This window comes from Hevea brasiliensis, chromosome 3 (assembly GCF_030052815.1).
Source record: "Hevea brasiliensis isolate MT/VB/25A 57/8 chromosome 3, ASM3005281v1, whole genome shotgun sequence".
Classification (NCBI taxonomy): domain Eukaryota; kingdom Viridiplantae; phylum Streptophyta; class Magnoliopsida; order Malpighiales; family Euphorbiaceae; genus Hevea; species Hevea brasiliensis.
This window is the reverse complement of record NC_079495.1, coordinates 97237176-97251644: the sequence shown is the minus strand read 5'-3', so window position 1 is coordinate 97251644 and position 14469 is coordinate 97237176. Positions and strand designations below refer to the sequence as shown.

The following is a 14469-nucleotide window of genomic DNA, read 5'->3' as shown; positions in this document are numbered from 1 at the left end:
AATTCCAACCAATTCAGCCACCAATCAAACCGGGTCCAGTTCCCTATGTGTTCTACTCCTCAAGAGCTTATCATAGACACCTATTCACTAATTTTCATTGGGTATTTTGTGCAAATTAAGCCTAAAAAGTTTTAGTTCATTTCAACTTTTGGGCTAGATTTCTCCCAAACCATGAATCCCACTGAGATTCCAAGACCACTAGTACGCTCCACTCATTGAGAGCTTCGCAACGACACCAATTTTGAATTTTTCTGACACCAAAAATTCGATGACTCTCACAAACTAAGCAATGACTCATTTCAAAGAAATTTTATCGGTGACAGGGACTGCATTTTTGGGTTGGACAAGTGGGTTGTCAGGTCCACTTCGAAAGTGAGTCAATATTATAGTGCTTCCCATCATTTTCTTTGCCTTTTTGCCTAATGCTAGGTTTAAGTGAGCCCAAATTCCAAATTGCTCTTTTTGCCTAATGCTAGGTTTAAAATAAAATTTATAAAATATTTGTGGATAACCAGAAATAATTCCTTTTCCAATAGTATAATAGCATTGCTAAAAACTGCCAGGCATGTTTATAGAATTTTTGGAGTTAGTTTGGATGGTTTTTACAAAATGCTAATTTTAAGCTTTATAGCTGAATTGTGCAGTTATTTGAGTTTTGGTTGGCTTGGCAGGCCTAAAAGGGGCAGTATGATGTTGTTATGATGTGGGCCTAAGGCCATTGGATTAGAAAGTGTTATTTGAGTTACTTTGTAGGTTGGATAGGTCCTAGGTACAGGAAAAACTTTGCCAGATTTCTGACATAAATTTGGAATGTTTTGTCTCCTTAACTTTCTTATTTTGTTTTGATATTGATAAAATCATGTATATAATTGTTTAAGTGATTCGGGTCAACCCTTCTCCTCTGTATAGCCACCACAATGATCTTTGATTTTTCTATGAGTAAATATTGATTTTATTTATAATTTCAATATTATTGTTATATATTTAATGCATACTCATGCATTCACTTGTAAATATGTATATATAGTTAAATGCTAGGCACGCTCTGGTGTTGCATATTTTATTGATAAAATTATTGTGGATGTTGTCTTAAAGTAATTTGAAGCTCCGTGTGTGTGTTGGCGTGCGTGTGGTGTGTATATGAATATGGGTAGGACGAGTAGTCGCGGCTGGAGCTTGACTCACTGGGACTCGATCCTTAAATGTGGATAAGTCAGGGTGAATACAACTTTGAGTTGATCTTGCTGATCCCCATGCTTGGATTATTAAGAAAAAGTCTAACTTGAGTTGACCTCGCTAGCATAGAGGATCAGCTCCCATATGTACCTACTGATGATGTGACACATGGGTGTGTAAGTACTTCAAATTATCTTTTGTGCGAATATTGTTTAGCTTGTTTGAAATTATGTGTGCATGTTGTGTTTCATATACAGGAATACATTAGGTTTAGATAGTTATAAAAATTATAGTTAAAATTAATATCTTACTCTATAAATTAAATGCTCACCCCTGTTCAATTATTTTTCCTCAGGTGACAGGTGGATTTGTTGAAAATAACTCTCTTCTTTCTCGCAGATTTACCAGAAAACTTAATTGTGTTTTTATCATCCTTGTTTCAAATTTTAGAGCTCTGCATATACCAGTAGTGTATTAATCTTATCTGTGACTGTAATAACCTAAACTTGTAGTGTTGTAAACTTATTATGTGGATATACTTAAAGGCATGAGATGATTATTTGTTTGGATAAGGGAACTGAGCTCCCATTTGATTATTTATTTGCTTTGAGGATTGTGAGGGTAAGTGGAGCTCTCCATATTGTTGTTGTATTGATTTACATGTTAGGTGAGTTAAGGCTTCCCATTAGATAGTTCAATTTATGGCTAGACTCTGTCTATTTGTTTTCTTGAAATTGAACTATATTTATGGGCTTTATGGTTAGGCTATGAATAGTTAGGCTTACTACAAGCTTTAAGGGCTTTATGCTGACTCAAGTCCTAATATCAGTCTGGCCCAGAAATTGAGTCGTGACAAAGTTAGTATCAAAATTTAGGCTCTAGATTCATGGGAAAGTGTACGTCTAGGAATTTAAAAGAGAGTCCTTTAGGAGGTCACATATGGAGTATAGGGTCCATATTCATCCTTGTTTTGTTATCCTTGCATCTAGTTTCTGCCTTGTGTGCTTGCGTGTGTTTATGATTGTACATATATGTATAGATTATTGTTTTGGTTTTGTGGGCTAATATAGTTGAATTTCAGGGAGTACGCATAGAGGTTGGAGAGCTGCCACAGCACTGGAGCTGAAAGTACCGGATGAGATATCGATAAATGATGAGGCACTAGCCCCTAAAAGGCATGGTAGGAGACCCAGGGCTACTCAGGTAGAAGAGTAGCCACAACCACAAGAATAGTCATTTATGGACCAAGGTCCTATAAATCCAATGGCAGCCACCCTTATAGGTCTACAAAAGACCATAGATATCATGGCCCAATATATGACACACTCTCTTTAGCAGCCCCTAGTATAGAGAGCCGAGCCATACAAATAGATAATAAATTTTAAAAGGTTGGTGCTTGGGATTTATGACACCACATATGATGCATACCAATTTTTGGATTCTTGTAAATAGGCAGGGGTAGAGCTACAATTGATAGAAAGGAGACTGATTGAATGTGTACAACATGTTTTAGGACTTGTACTGAGATAATGGATGACTGACTATGTACTCCCTTACATTGAAGGGCTATCTTGGGCATAATTATTGGAGCTATTTATAAATAGATTTGTGCCAGAGAGCTTCAGGGATCAGAAGTAGTGGGCCTTTAAAGCCTTGAGACAGAATGGGAGATCAGTAAATGAGTATGCCTCTAAGTTTCTAGAATTGAGTAGATATGCTCCAACTGCCGTGGCCATAGAAAATATGAAGGTGAAGAGATTTTCAAAAGGAATGGCCAGGAGATATGAAAACTTAGCTAGGCTATCAAACCAGCCTTTTGATGTGGTGGTAGATAGGGCCCGACAAATAGAAATCAGCTACATGGGTGATGACGGAGGTAGACTAAAGAAGAATAAGGTGAAAGGGTCATCTGGTGCACCCTATATGAGTACAATGGGTGGTGGCAGCCAAAGTAACTACAGTGGCAGAAACATAGGCAACAAGAAAGTTGGCCTAAGACACAGATCCAAGGGGTTCATATCAAGATATGGCTCTAGCAGCTGGTAAAGCTCAGGTTACAGCAGTTTAGGATCCTCTTTTGCACCCTGTACTCAATGTGGAAGAGTACATTCAGGACCATGCTTGATGAGTTTAGGAGAATGCTTCAGATGTGGCCATCCGAGTCACTTTGCCAGGGAATGCCTTATGTTTAGTGAGCATCAAACGGGGTCTCAGAGTTCTGATGCCAATGCACCCCACTAACTACTCCTTAGTGCTTCTAGTATGGCAGGCGGCCAATTTTGTGGCCAATAGGGATGTGGTCAAGGGGAATGTAGTTTTGGAGGCAGATCTAATACAAGGAGTCAGTTTCATGGTTTTGCATCTCATAGTAGAGGACAGTCTCAAGTTTTCACCTTGATACACCAGGATGCTCAGGCTTCAAATGCAGTGGTAGCAGTTATTTTTCCAGTCTACTCTTTTGAGGCACATGCTTTAATAAACCCAAGTGCAACGCACTCATTTATTTCCCTTGTGTTTACTTTGAGATTGGGAAGAAATCCTATGGCTTTAGAGTGTCCCCTGTTTATAGCTACCCCTCTTAGTGATAGTATATATGTGGATATGATTTTTTCGGGTAGTCCAGTGATAGTATAAGGAAAGATCCTCCCGACAGATTTAGTTTTCTTACTGGTGATAGACTTTGATGTGATCTTGAGCATGGATTAGTTGTCAACTGTCACACCTTACCCCTCTGTAAGGCATAATATGATCCCGTAGAATACCTAATAAACTACCGAACTTCACCTACCGATAACTCATTAAGTACCCTACAAGGGATTTTAAAACAATTTTCTTATTTTTGATAAGTGGTGAGCATTTCCAATAAGTATTTAAAACATGTAATTAAGTTGAAAGCTAGTTGGAAATTTTAGCCTATTTTATTTTTTCGCAAATTTTATAAAAATTTTGACAGAGTTCTCTCTGTATTTTGAGAAAACAGTTCTTCAAATACCTGTAAAAAGCACTTCTAAAAATTTTCTCAACAACTGCTTCAATTTCAAACTCAATCTCAAACAATTTCTCAACACATTTATCAACTTTCAATTTCAAATCCAGTATCCAATGATCATCAAAATACTAGCAATCCATTTCATTCAAATTAAATAAAATAGTTCCATTCATATTTCATTAGAAATAAAACAATTTAGATACATTATTACGAAATTTACATTAAGAGAATTTCAAACTACAATATATATTACAACTTTATATAATTTTTATACAAACTGCTCAAGACCCATTTTTACATGTCCATACATTTATATGCAATACATACATGAAAATAAATATTTACAATTAGGGTATAAATTATACCCGAAGACTTTAAGCTGATAGCTCCTCACACCTCAAGAAATTTCATCTGCTCCTCTAGTCTCTGTATCTGCGACAGTAATAGAAGCCATCGCTGAGTACTAGGAATCAATGGTGCACAACATACTAAAATAATCTTTATGCAGAATACAAATTACATTTATTCAAAAATTTAACTAAACATGAGCATTAAACACAAACACGAATTATGAAATTTTAATGCAAACCAAGTTCATTTCGAAGAATCAAAACACATTTCATAAAATCCACAGTTAGATCATGCCATTCGAAACAAATAGAATCTCAATAGCCAGAGGCTAAAGAGAAATCACATCACAAGGCTAGCTAGCTCAAATATATGGATATCCATTCACATCCTCTTATACTGGCACACCTCAACACTTCTCCAGAGAAGGAATCAAAATTCGAAACTAATTACCCCCACTAGTCGTGCTAGTGAGGTGTTCAAATATATGGTCATGACACTGTGGTTTCAAAACTTATCTTAACAATTTGCTAAACATTATCATTTTAATATACATAATAACTTTCAACAATTTAAATCAAAACATCATAAGAATGCCATAATTCAATATTTCACATTATTCAAAATAGTATGCAAAAGATAATTATAAAAAGTATACGTTGTGCACAAACCTCAAACGAATCGCCTCTTGGCCTTGACTCGGTTCCTCGGGTTCTTTCTCAGTATTCCTTTCAACTGAAACACATAATTTTACAGTGTTTCAGTACCATAATTTAACATAAATCCAAAAATAAATTTAATTTCACTTTTACTTAGCTCTAACGTGCTAAATTCGACGTTCTTGAAATTTTGTGTTTGGGGTTACTATTCACTGCACTATTCAAGTCAAATTATTGACTTTCTAAGGCTTAATAGGTATGAGAATTCTAACTTCACCCACATACCACATTTTGGTCACTAAACTTGTTGGTTTTGGTCATTTTCTCAAAACTTAGGCCTTTTAGGCAAAATTGCCAAATTTTCAATTTTGGTGTCCCTAATTGTACTGTTTCATTGGTCAGTTTACTGTTGGAATTTGGCAAAACTTTATTCATAGAAAATGTTCCTTATTGTCTTAAGTTTATTCTCCTTTTTGAATCACCCCAATTGGAGTTTTGTAGCTCAAGTTATAGCCAAAATACAGTTACTGTTCACGTGCACTGTTCATGCTGCAAATTTTGGTTCTGGCAGATTTTTGATCCAACTTCATTCAATAATTTGATCAAGTTAAGTCCATAATTTGGTCTAATTTCCTTCATACGAAATGTTCTACTATGTCTTAGGTTTCCATCGGTTCAAGATTCACCTAAATCGGAATTTTTCAGAGAGAGTTATAGCCATTGAAACTTTACTGTTCAAATGACAATTCTGCAGTTTTGCAGGTTCAGTAACTCAACTTTGCTCAATAATTTGATTAGGTTAATGGCATAATTTGGGTTGGTGTTCTTCATGAAAGTTTTAGATCTATATCTTATCTAATTACTGGTAAAGTTTCAGGTCATTTTGACCTTCCTAGCTCGAGTTATGACCAAATGAATAAATACTGTTCATTTGATCAGTTTGTGCAGAGGCAGCCTGCGATTTTTCGACTTCGGCCACTTTGTTCACTAGGTTTTAGTCACTTTTTGGGCAGGCTTCCTAAATGAAAATTGTGTCATTTAGTGCCTATTTTCATCCCTAATTGGTCCCATATCCATTGGACCTGTAAAATTTCATTTTTGGTCCACCATGCTTGATTTTATTCACTTATTTGTTGCTTACAAATGTAACTTAGCTACTTAAACATAAATTCAAAGAGAGAATGAAGGAAGAGTACCAACCTTAAGTGAGCAGAATTTTTAGCTCCAATTCTTCAATTTTCCTCCTCTTTTCTTCTTTTTCTTGTTAAATTTCTTTCTCAATAGGCTTGCCAAGATCCAAGAACAAGTTTTATTTAGGAAAATTGTGGGATTTATGGGGTTGATTCAAGCTTTAAAAGCTTGAAATTAAGTAGCCATGGAGGATTTAGTGAGAAAAGGGAGAGGGATGAGAAGCTATGGGAAAGAGAGAAAAAAAAGAAGAAGAGGAAGATAAAATTTGGCTTTTTAATTTTGTTTTTATTCTTTAATTTGACTTAGTCAATTAGTTAATTAAATTAAAATTAATTATGAAGTCATAGTTGCATCATCATGATGATGGCATCACCTTTTCAACTTTTCCTTTTCTTTTCTTTTTTCTATTAGTTCTTTAATTTAATTCTCGATTCCGAAATTTTCTTTTCTCCAATTTTATTTGACAGTTAGGTCAGGAGTTAGCTCTCGGGGTCAATTGACCAAATTGCCCCTCGCCGGTTCAACCCGGTTTGCAAATAATTCTATATTTCTTCTGGCTCCCTGACCTAATTATTTGACTGGCTTAATAGTTCTTTTTCGTGATTTTCTCTTTTCCATTGTGTTCATAAGGGTCCTAAGGACTGCAGCGTCACTTTTTACTGTTCGAAATTTGAGTTTAAAATGACTTCGCAGTCATTCCCGAGGAGGTCACCCATCGCTGTGACTCTCGGCTCGTTTAACTTCTTATGTTCTGTTTTTCTTATTTATACTTAACTAATTGAACATTACTAATTATTTGTGTTTATGGTTTCTCTAATTGTCTTAAGTATGGTTCTAATCCCCTTAATTGTCCGGACTGACACTGGTCACCGGAACAGTGAAATATACCAGGCTATACAAATGGGGGTGTTACATCAACTCATTATGCTACATTGGACTACAGAAACAAAAAGGTATACCTCCGCATTCTTGGGATAAAAGAGTTCAACTTCGATGATGATAAAAGTGTAGCTCCATACAACCTAGTGTCAACCATAAGTGCCAGAAAGATGTTAAAACGTGGTTGTCAAGGTTATTTGGCACTAGTGAAGGGTACATCTATTGAAGGTACTTATGTGAAAAATGTCCTTGTTGTTAAGAAATTTATGGATGTGTTTCCTAAAGAGCTTCCTAGGTTGCTACCAGATAGGGAGATTGAGTTTTGCATAGATATTATGTGACACCCCTCACCCATCTACAGTATAGCCGAGCAAGATATGCCACACTATATACCGGAACACCATATTTTATCTCAATTATTTTTCTCCATTTTTAACTGGTACTCTGCCGGATTTTCTATAAAATTTTTGGAACCTCAAATGAATTTATAATTTCTATAAATGACTTAAATGAGTCAAATCTCCCAAATTGCATTTCATCATCATAAAGAAATAAATTAAGGTTGTTTTCTTCACTTTTAGTCGGTACTCTGCCAAATTTTCTATAAAATTTTTAGAACCTCAAATAAATTTATAATTTCAATAAATAATCTAAATGAGATCAATTTCCTAAATTTCACTTAATAATTATAAATAAATAAATCAAGAATGGATAATAATAATTGATATTAAAATATAACAAGTTTAATATTTTTAAAGAAATAAAGTAAGATAAGTTAGGGTGCTCCGGCACCGAGTGTGACATGCCTTGCTCGGCTATACTGTAGACGGGTGAGGGGTGTCACATATTATGTTGGGTATAAACCTCATTTCTATGCCACCCTACAGGATGGTGCTAACGGAGCTAAAAGAACTGAAGGAGTAGTTGCAAGAGCTTTTGGATAAGGGTTTCATCTGGCCAAGTTCTTCACCTTGAGGTGCTCCTATTTTATTTGTGAGGAAGAAGGATGGGTTATTGAGGTTATGTATTGATTATAGATAGCTAAATAAGGTGACAATTAAGAATAAATATCCACTCCCTTGGATTAATGACCTGTTTAATCAGCTGCAAGGAATAAATCTATGTTCAAGCTATCACCAGCTGAGGATCAGGAGTGAAAATGTACCAAAAACAACATTTAGGACTAGGTATGATCATTATGAGTTCCTGGTGATGTCTTTTGGACTCACTAATGCACCAGTAGCCTTTATGGATTTAATAAATAGGGTGTTTAGGCTATTCCCAAATCGCTTTGTCATTGTCTTTATAGATGACATTTTGGTATATTCCCAAACCAAAGAGAAATATGCTTGGCATTTAAGGATTGTGTTGCAGACCTTATGGGAGCATCAACTGTATGCTAAGTTCTCAAAGTGTGAGTTTTGGCTAGATAGTATTTCATTCTTGGGACATGTAGTCTTTAGTGAAGGCATTCGAGTGGATCCCAAGAAAATTGAAGCAATCGCTTAAGCCTACCACAATCACTGAGGTGTGAAGTTTTTTAGGCCTAGCAGGTCATTACAAGCATTTTGTGCAAAACTTCTTTAGGATAGCAGCTCCTCTGACACGGTTGACTCAAAAGAATGTCCTGTTTTTCTAGTCAGATGAGTGTGAAGAAAGCTTTCAGAAGCTTAAGGACTGTTTAACTATAGCTCCTGTGTTGACTTTGCCTGTGAGCAAAAAAGGATATACAATGCACTATAATGCTTCTAGAGTTGGATTGGGGTGTATTTTGACACAGCATGGTAAAGTGGTGGCTTATGCTTGAAGACAGTTAAAGAAGCATGAATAAAACTATCCCACTTATGATTTAGAAATGGCAGCTATAGTTTTTGCATTAAAAATCTAGAGACACTACCTATATGGTGCAACGTGCAAGATATACACTGACTATAAAAGCTTAAAGTATATCTTTCAATATAGAGATTTAAATTTGAGGCAGAGGAGATGGATGGAGCTTCTGAAGGACTATGACTGCACCATCCAATAGCACCCCGGTAAAGTAAATATTGTGGCAGATGCTTTGAGCAGAAAGTCTTCTAGTAGCTTGGCACATATAACAGCAGAAAGGAGACCATTGATATAGGAGTTGTATGAGCTAATGGATTAGGGTTTGATCTTGGATATAACTGTTTCGGGTGCACTTGTAGCATATTTCAAAGTACGATCGAATTTACGAGACAAAATTAGAGTTTTTTAGCACAGGGACCCATAATTAACGCAGATTGTGAAAAGGGTGCAGCAGGGAGAAGATTGTGAATTTGGGTTTGATAGAGATGGTACCCTTATACAAGGCTCCATGGTATGTGTGCCAAATGTAAACAACCTAAGAAATGAGACTACGCAGAAGGCACACTATGCACCTTATAGTGTTCACCTAGGATCTACAAAGATGTACCATGATGTGAAGGACAGGTACTAGCAAGATGGTATAAAGCGAGACATAGTAGATTTTATGTCCAAGTGCCTAACTTGTCAGAAAGTAAGGTTTTAGCATCAGAGGCCGTCAAAGAAGTTGTAGGAGATTCCCATCCCATAGTCAAAGTGGGAAAAGATCACCATGGATTTTGTGACTAGGGTACCTTATACTACTCGAGGCTATGATTCCATATGAGTAATTGTGGATCATTTGACCAAGTCAAATCACTTTGTGTCTGTACGAACCACCTATTGTATTGCTCAATATGCAAGGTTGCACATCCATGAGATAGTCAGATTGCATGGGATTCCTGCTTCTATAATATATGACAAAGGGCCCCAGTTTACTTCTCAGTTCTGGAGGAAATTACAGGAAGCACTTGGCACACAGCTGAATTTTAGTACAGCTTTTCACCCACAAATAGATGGGCAGTCTGAAAGGACAATTCAAAAATTGGAGGATATATTTCGCATGTGTGTTCTAGATTTTGGAGGTTAATGGGATGGTTAGCTACCATTGGTGGAGTTTGCTTATAATAACAACTATCATTCCAGTATTAGAATGGCACCCTTCAAGGCATTATATGGCAGGAAATGTAGATCCCCTCTGTGTTGGATAGAAGTTAAAGAGGCAAGAGTACATGATTTAGATCTAGTGCAGTATACCTCAGAGATGGTTCCTTTGATCAGGGAAAGTTTAAAGACATCTTTCAGTAGATAGAAGAGATATGCAGATCCAAGGAGGAAAGATGTAGAATTTATAGTGGGTGATTATGTGTTCTTAAAGGTCTCTCCTATGAAAGTGGTAATGAGATTTGGAAAGAAAGGCAAGTTACATAGGACTTTTTGAGATCACGAACAGAGTGGGAGCAGTTGCTGATCGATTGGAGTTGCTACCAAACCTTTCTCATGTCCACCCAGTATTCTATATTTCTATGCTTAGGAAGTATGTTTTCGATTCTTCTCATATGCTGCAACTAGACACAGTGAAGTTAGATGAGAATTTGACCTTTAAGGAGCAGTCAATAGCCATAGTGGATTATCAGATGAGACAACTTTGGACAAAATAGATCCCCATAGTTAAAGTTTTGTGGAGTCAATCTGTGGAGGAATGCAACTGGGAGTCAGAGTGAGATATACGTAGCAAGTACCCATATTTGTTTAATATGTAATTTTATATTATTATTCTACATTGTGTAAAATTTGATGGCGAATTTTCTTTAAGGGAGGAAAAATGTAATACTCAGAATTTTTAAATAATTATTTTATGTGTAAATTATGATATTTTAATGTATTAAATATTATGATATTTGCTTTGAATTTTTTGGGTTTTCAAAATTAGTTTTTCTATTTTTTGAGGCAATAAATTCTAATGATTTTTAAAAATTAATTTAAAGACCATGTGGCAAATCTAAAATATATTTGAACTCCATAAATTTTTTTGAGTTTTTTGTAATTTTTTCAGAATTTTTGGGTCTCGTTTTGAGTCCCAAGGTAGAGTAAAAATCAAATTTTAGGTACCTTAAATCAGACTAATCAAATCAAACCAGATCAGACTGATTGAATCAGACCAGCCTTCCTTTTCTCCTCCTCCTTTCTGTCCAGCGTGCATCACCTCCTCCCTTTCCCTTCTCTTTTTCTCTCTCTCCTGCCTCCCCCACTGCCGGCGGACTCACCCCCTGCTCCCCCACAAGCTGGCACACCTCCGACCAGCCTCCCTTACCCATGCCACCCCTCCAGTAGGCCAAAAAATTGCCCAAAAGTTCCTCCATCATCTGCGTGACTCTTCACCTTCCAAAGCCAATTTCGGCTAATCTGACCACCAATCAGACCGGGTCCAATTCCCTACTTGCTCTATTCCTCAAAAGCTTCTCATAGACACTTATTTCACTAATTTTCATCTTGTGGTTTATGCGAATCAAGCCTAGAAAGTTTTAGCCTATTTCAACTTTTGGGCTAGATTTCTCCCAAACCATGAACCCCACTGAGATTCCGAGAACACTAGCACGCTCCACTCTCGAAAGCTTCGCAACAACACTAATTTCTAATTTTTCTGACACCGAAAATCCAATGAGTCCCACGAACATAGCAGTGATTTTTTGGGTCTTTAATGGGACTTTTTAATTAAATAAAAATTATATTTTAACTCCTCATGTTGTGAGCTTTGCATAGGTATTCTCATTTCGAGGAAATTTTACTGATGATCGAGATTTCATTTTCAAGCAGGACAGGCGGGCTGTTAGACTCACTTCAAAAGTGGGTCAATATTGTCACGACCCAACCTATGGGCTGGACCGGCATTAGGACCTGGGCCAGCTTAAAGCCCCCGAGGCCCGTAGTAAGCCTAACTATTCCTCAAATCCATAACCAGTCCCACACTATTACTAACACATGCGGAGTTCTAGATTTTAAATTTAGAAAAGATAGTAAAACAATTAAATAATTGACGTTAAACCTGCGAGGAAGAAAACAGGTTGCTCTGTAAAATAACTCCTCCTGTGGCCTGAAAAAATATTGAACAGGAGTGAGCGTTCGACTCAGAGAGTAAAATATCAATTTTAACTATAATCTCTATAACTATCTAAAGCTAATGCACCCTGTAGAGTGAAATGCAACATCAACAATAATTGCACATCATAACATCAAAAAGGTAATTTGGAGCACTCACACACCCAGTAATATCAATCATAATATATGGGAGCTGATCCCCTATACAGCTCTCTTAAATCCAACCTGGTGCCAGCGAAGAACTCAATCCGGACTTTCGCTTAATAAACCAAATCGGGGTCCCAGCAAAGAACTCAAGCCGTGACTACCCCCGAAGGATCGGGTCCCAGCGAAGATCTCAAGCCGTGACTACCCGTCCTATCCATAGCCAACACCACATCACACGCACGCCAACGCACGCACACTGCTCTAAATTACTACAACAATATACATGGCACTTTAATAGTTGTGAATGCAACATAAAACGTGCCTAGAGTTTAACTACATAGATATATGCATATAGGTGATGCATGGGCATGCTTGAACATATAATAATATTGAAATTACAATTAAAATTAATATTTTACTCACAGTACACCGATGATTATTTTGGCTGCTGGATGCAGGAAAATAGCTGACATCGATCACCTAATAATTAAATTATAAATTTATTAGTACTAAGTCAAAATAAAACTCTAAAGAGGCAACAAACAGCCTAATTTATACCGGAAATTCGGCAGAGTTTTCCCTATACCTGGGACCTACCCAACCTGCAAGAAGGCTCAATTAACACTTCTAAATTCAACTCATATCTCATCATCATTATATGGCCCCTCCTGGGCCCTCCAAACCAAGCAATACTCAAAACCTTAAAAATTATATTTTAGTCCCTATAATTGACATTTTGTAAAAATCCACTCAAATATGCTCTAAAAATTCTAAAATTTTGTCCCGTACTCCTTAATAATATTATAAGGCTATTGCAAAATGAATTGTAATTTTCTAATCACCCATGAATATTTTATTCAAGAATTTTACTCGATTCCATAAGTTTCCAACAGCAAACATATTCTTAATTCAACCCAATTCAATATTTACATATTTAAACCTCCATCCTCAAGCTTCAACCAATTATATAAAATTTAAATATCTTAATTTCAAATAATCTTATATGCCCATATGCTAAAAATCTAACTAAAATCCATCTATATTTCTCAAAAATATTCTACAATCACTCAAAAATTCAACTAACACCATAGAATATCTCCAAATAATTTTACCTTCATTATATATTTTTCTTAGAATTTTTCTCCAATTTTTCCTGTTTAAGAAACACTGTATTTATGCTCCACAGACAGAGAAATAATAAAAATAGTCTTACCCGAAGTTTATCTGTGTCTCAAAAATTTCAAAAATTTATGAGGAAGCCTCTGGAAGTTGAATCATCTTCATAGCCCACCGGAGCCACCGCCGAAACCACCGCGCACGGTGGCCGGCCGCCGGTCGCCGGCGACATTTGCCGAATCTGATCATACCACTAGGGGTGTGCAAACGGTCGGTTCGGTTCCGAACCGAACCGAACCGATAAAACCAAAAATCAAAAATTAAAAATTTTAAAAACCAAACCGAACCGATTGATAAGAGAAAATCGAACCGAATCGAACCGATAAATATCGGTTCGGTTCGGTTTTAAACTGATCAAACCAAAATTTATAAAATTTCATATTTTTAACATTAAATCTAAATAATAAAAACATAAAAACAAAAAAAATTAGAAATCAAAACTCAAAAATCTTAAGGTTCGGTTCGATTTTCTTTGATTTCGGTTCTGTTCGATTCGGTTCGATTTTTTTTATTTCCTATATATATTAATAATTTCGGTTCGGTTCGATTTTTTTAATTTTTTTTATGAAAATAACCGAACTGAACCGATTAATCCGAAATTATCAAAATTATAAACCGAACCAAACCGATTAAATTTTAAAACCGAACCGATTGAACTGAATTAATCGGTTCGGTTCGGTTTTTTGGTTTAAACCGAAAACTGCACACCCCTACATACCACCATGCTCCTCTCCTTTTCCTCAGTCTATAGGTGGTCTCGGATCATCGATCCAACGGTCGGATCGTCGATCCAACGGTCGGATCGTCCTAGATCTGACGAAAAAGCTTGAAAAACTCGAAACTTCTCTCCTCCATATCTCACTCATCCGATCTCCATTTGCTACAAAATTGGTATCAAAAGAAAGCTCTCGGAACAAGCTTTCCAATGCCACCTGAATC

At 36.3% G+C, this 14469-nt stretch overlaps 1 long non-coding RNA gene across 3 annotated transcripts; it reads right to left on the bottom strand.

The window, feature by feature from the left end:
• Positions 1 to 12071: 12071 nt before the first annotated feature.
• LOC131178699 (uncharacterized) lies at positions 12072 to 13717 on the bottom strand. 3 transcript variants are annotated; one of them, XR_009147634.1, is made up of 3 exons: positions 13568 to 13717; positions 12433 to 12834; positions 12072 to 12202 (listed from the first exon to the last, which is right to left on the bottom strand). It is a non-coding gene; the product is annotated as an uncharacterized LOC131178699 (long non-coding RNA). The 3 variants fall into 3 exon arrangements; XR_009147635.1 differs by having other exon boundaries at positions 12073 to 12202; positions 12778 to 12834; XR_009147633.1 differs by lacking the exon at positions 12072 to 12202 and having other exon boundaries at positions 12211 to 12610; positions 12778 to 12834.
• Positions 13718 to 14469: the final 752 nt, after the last annotated feature.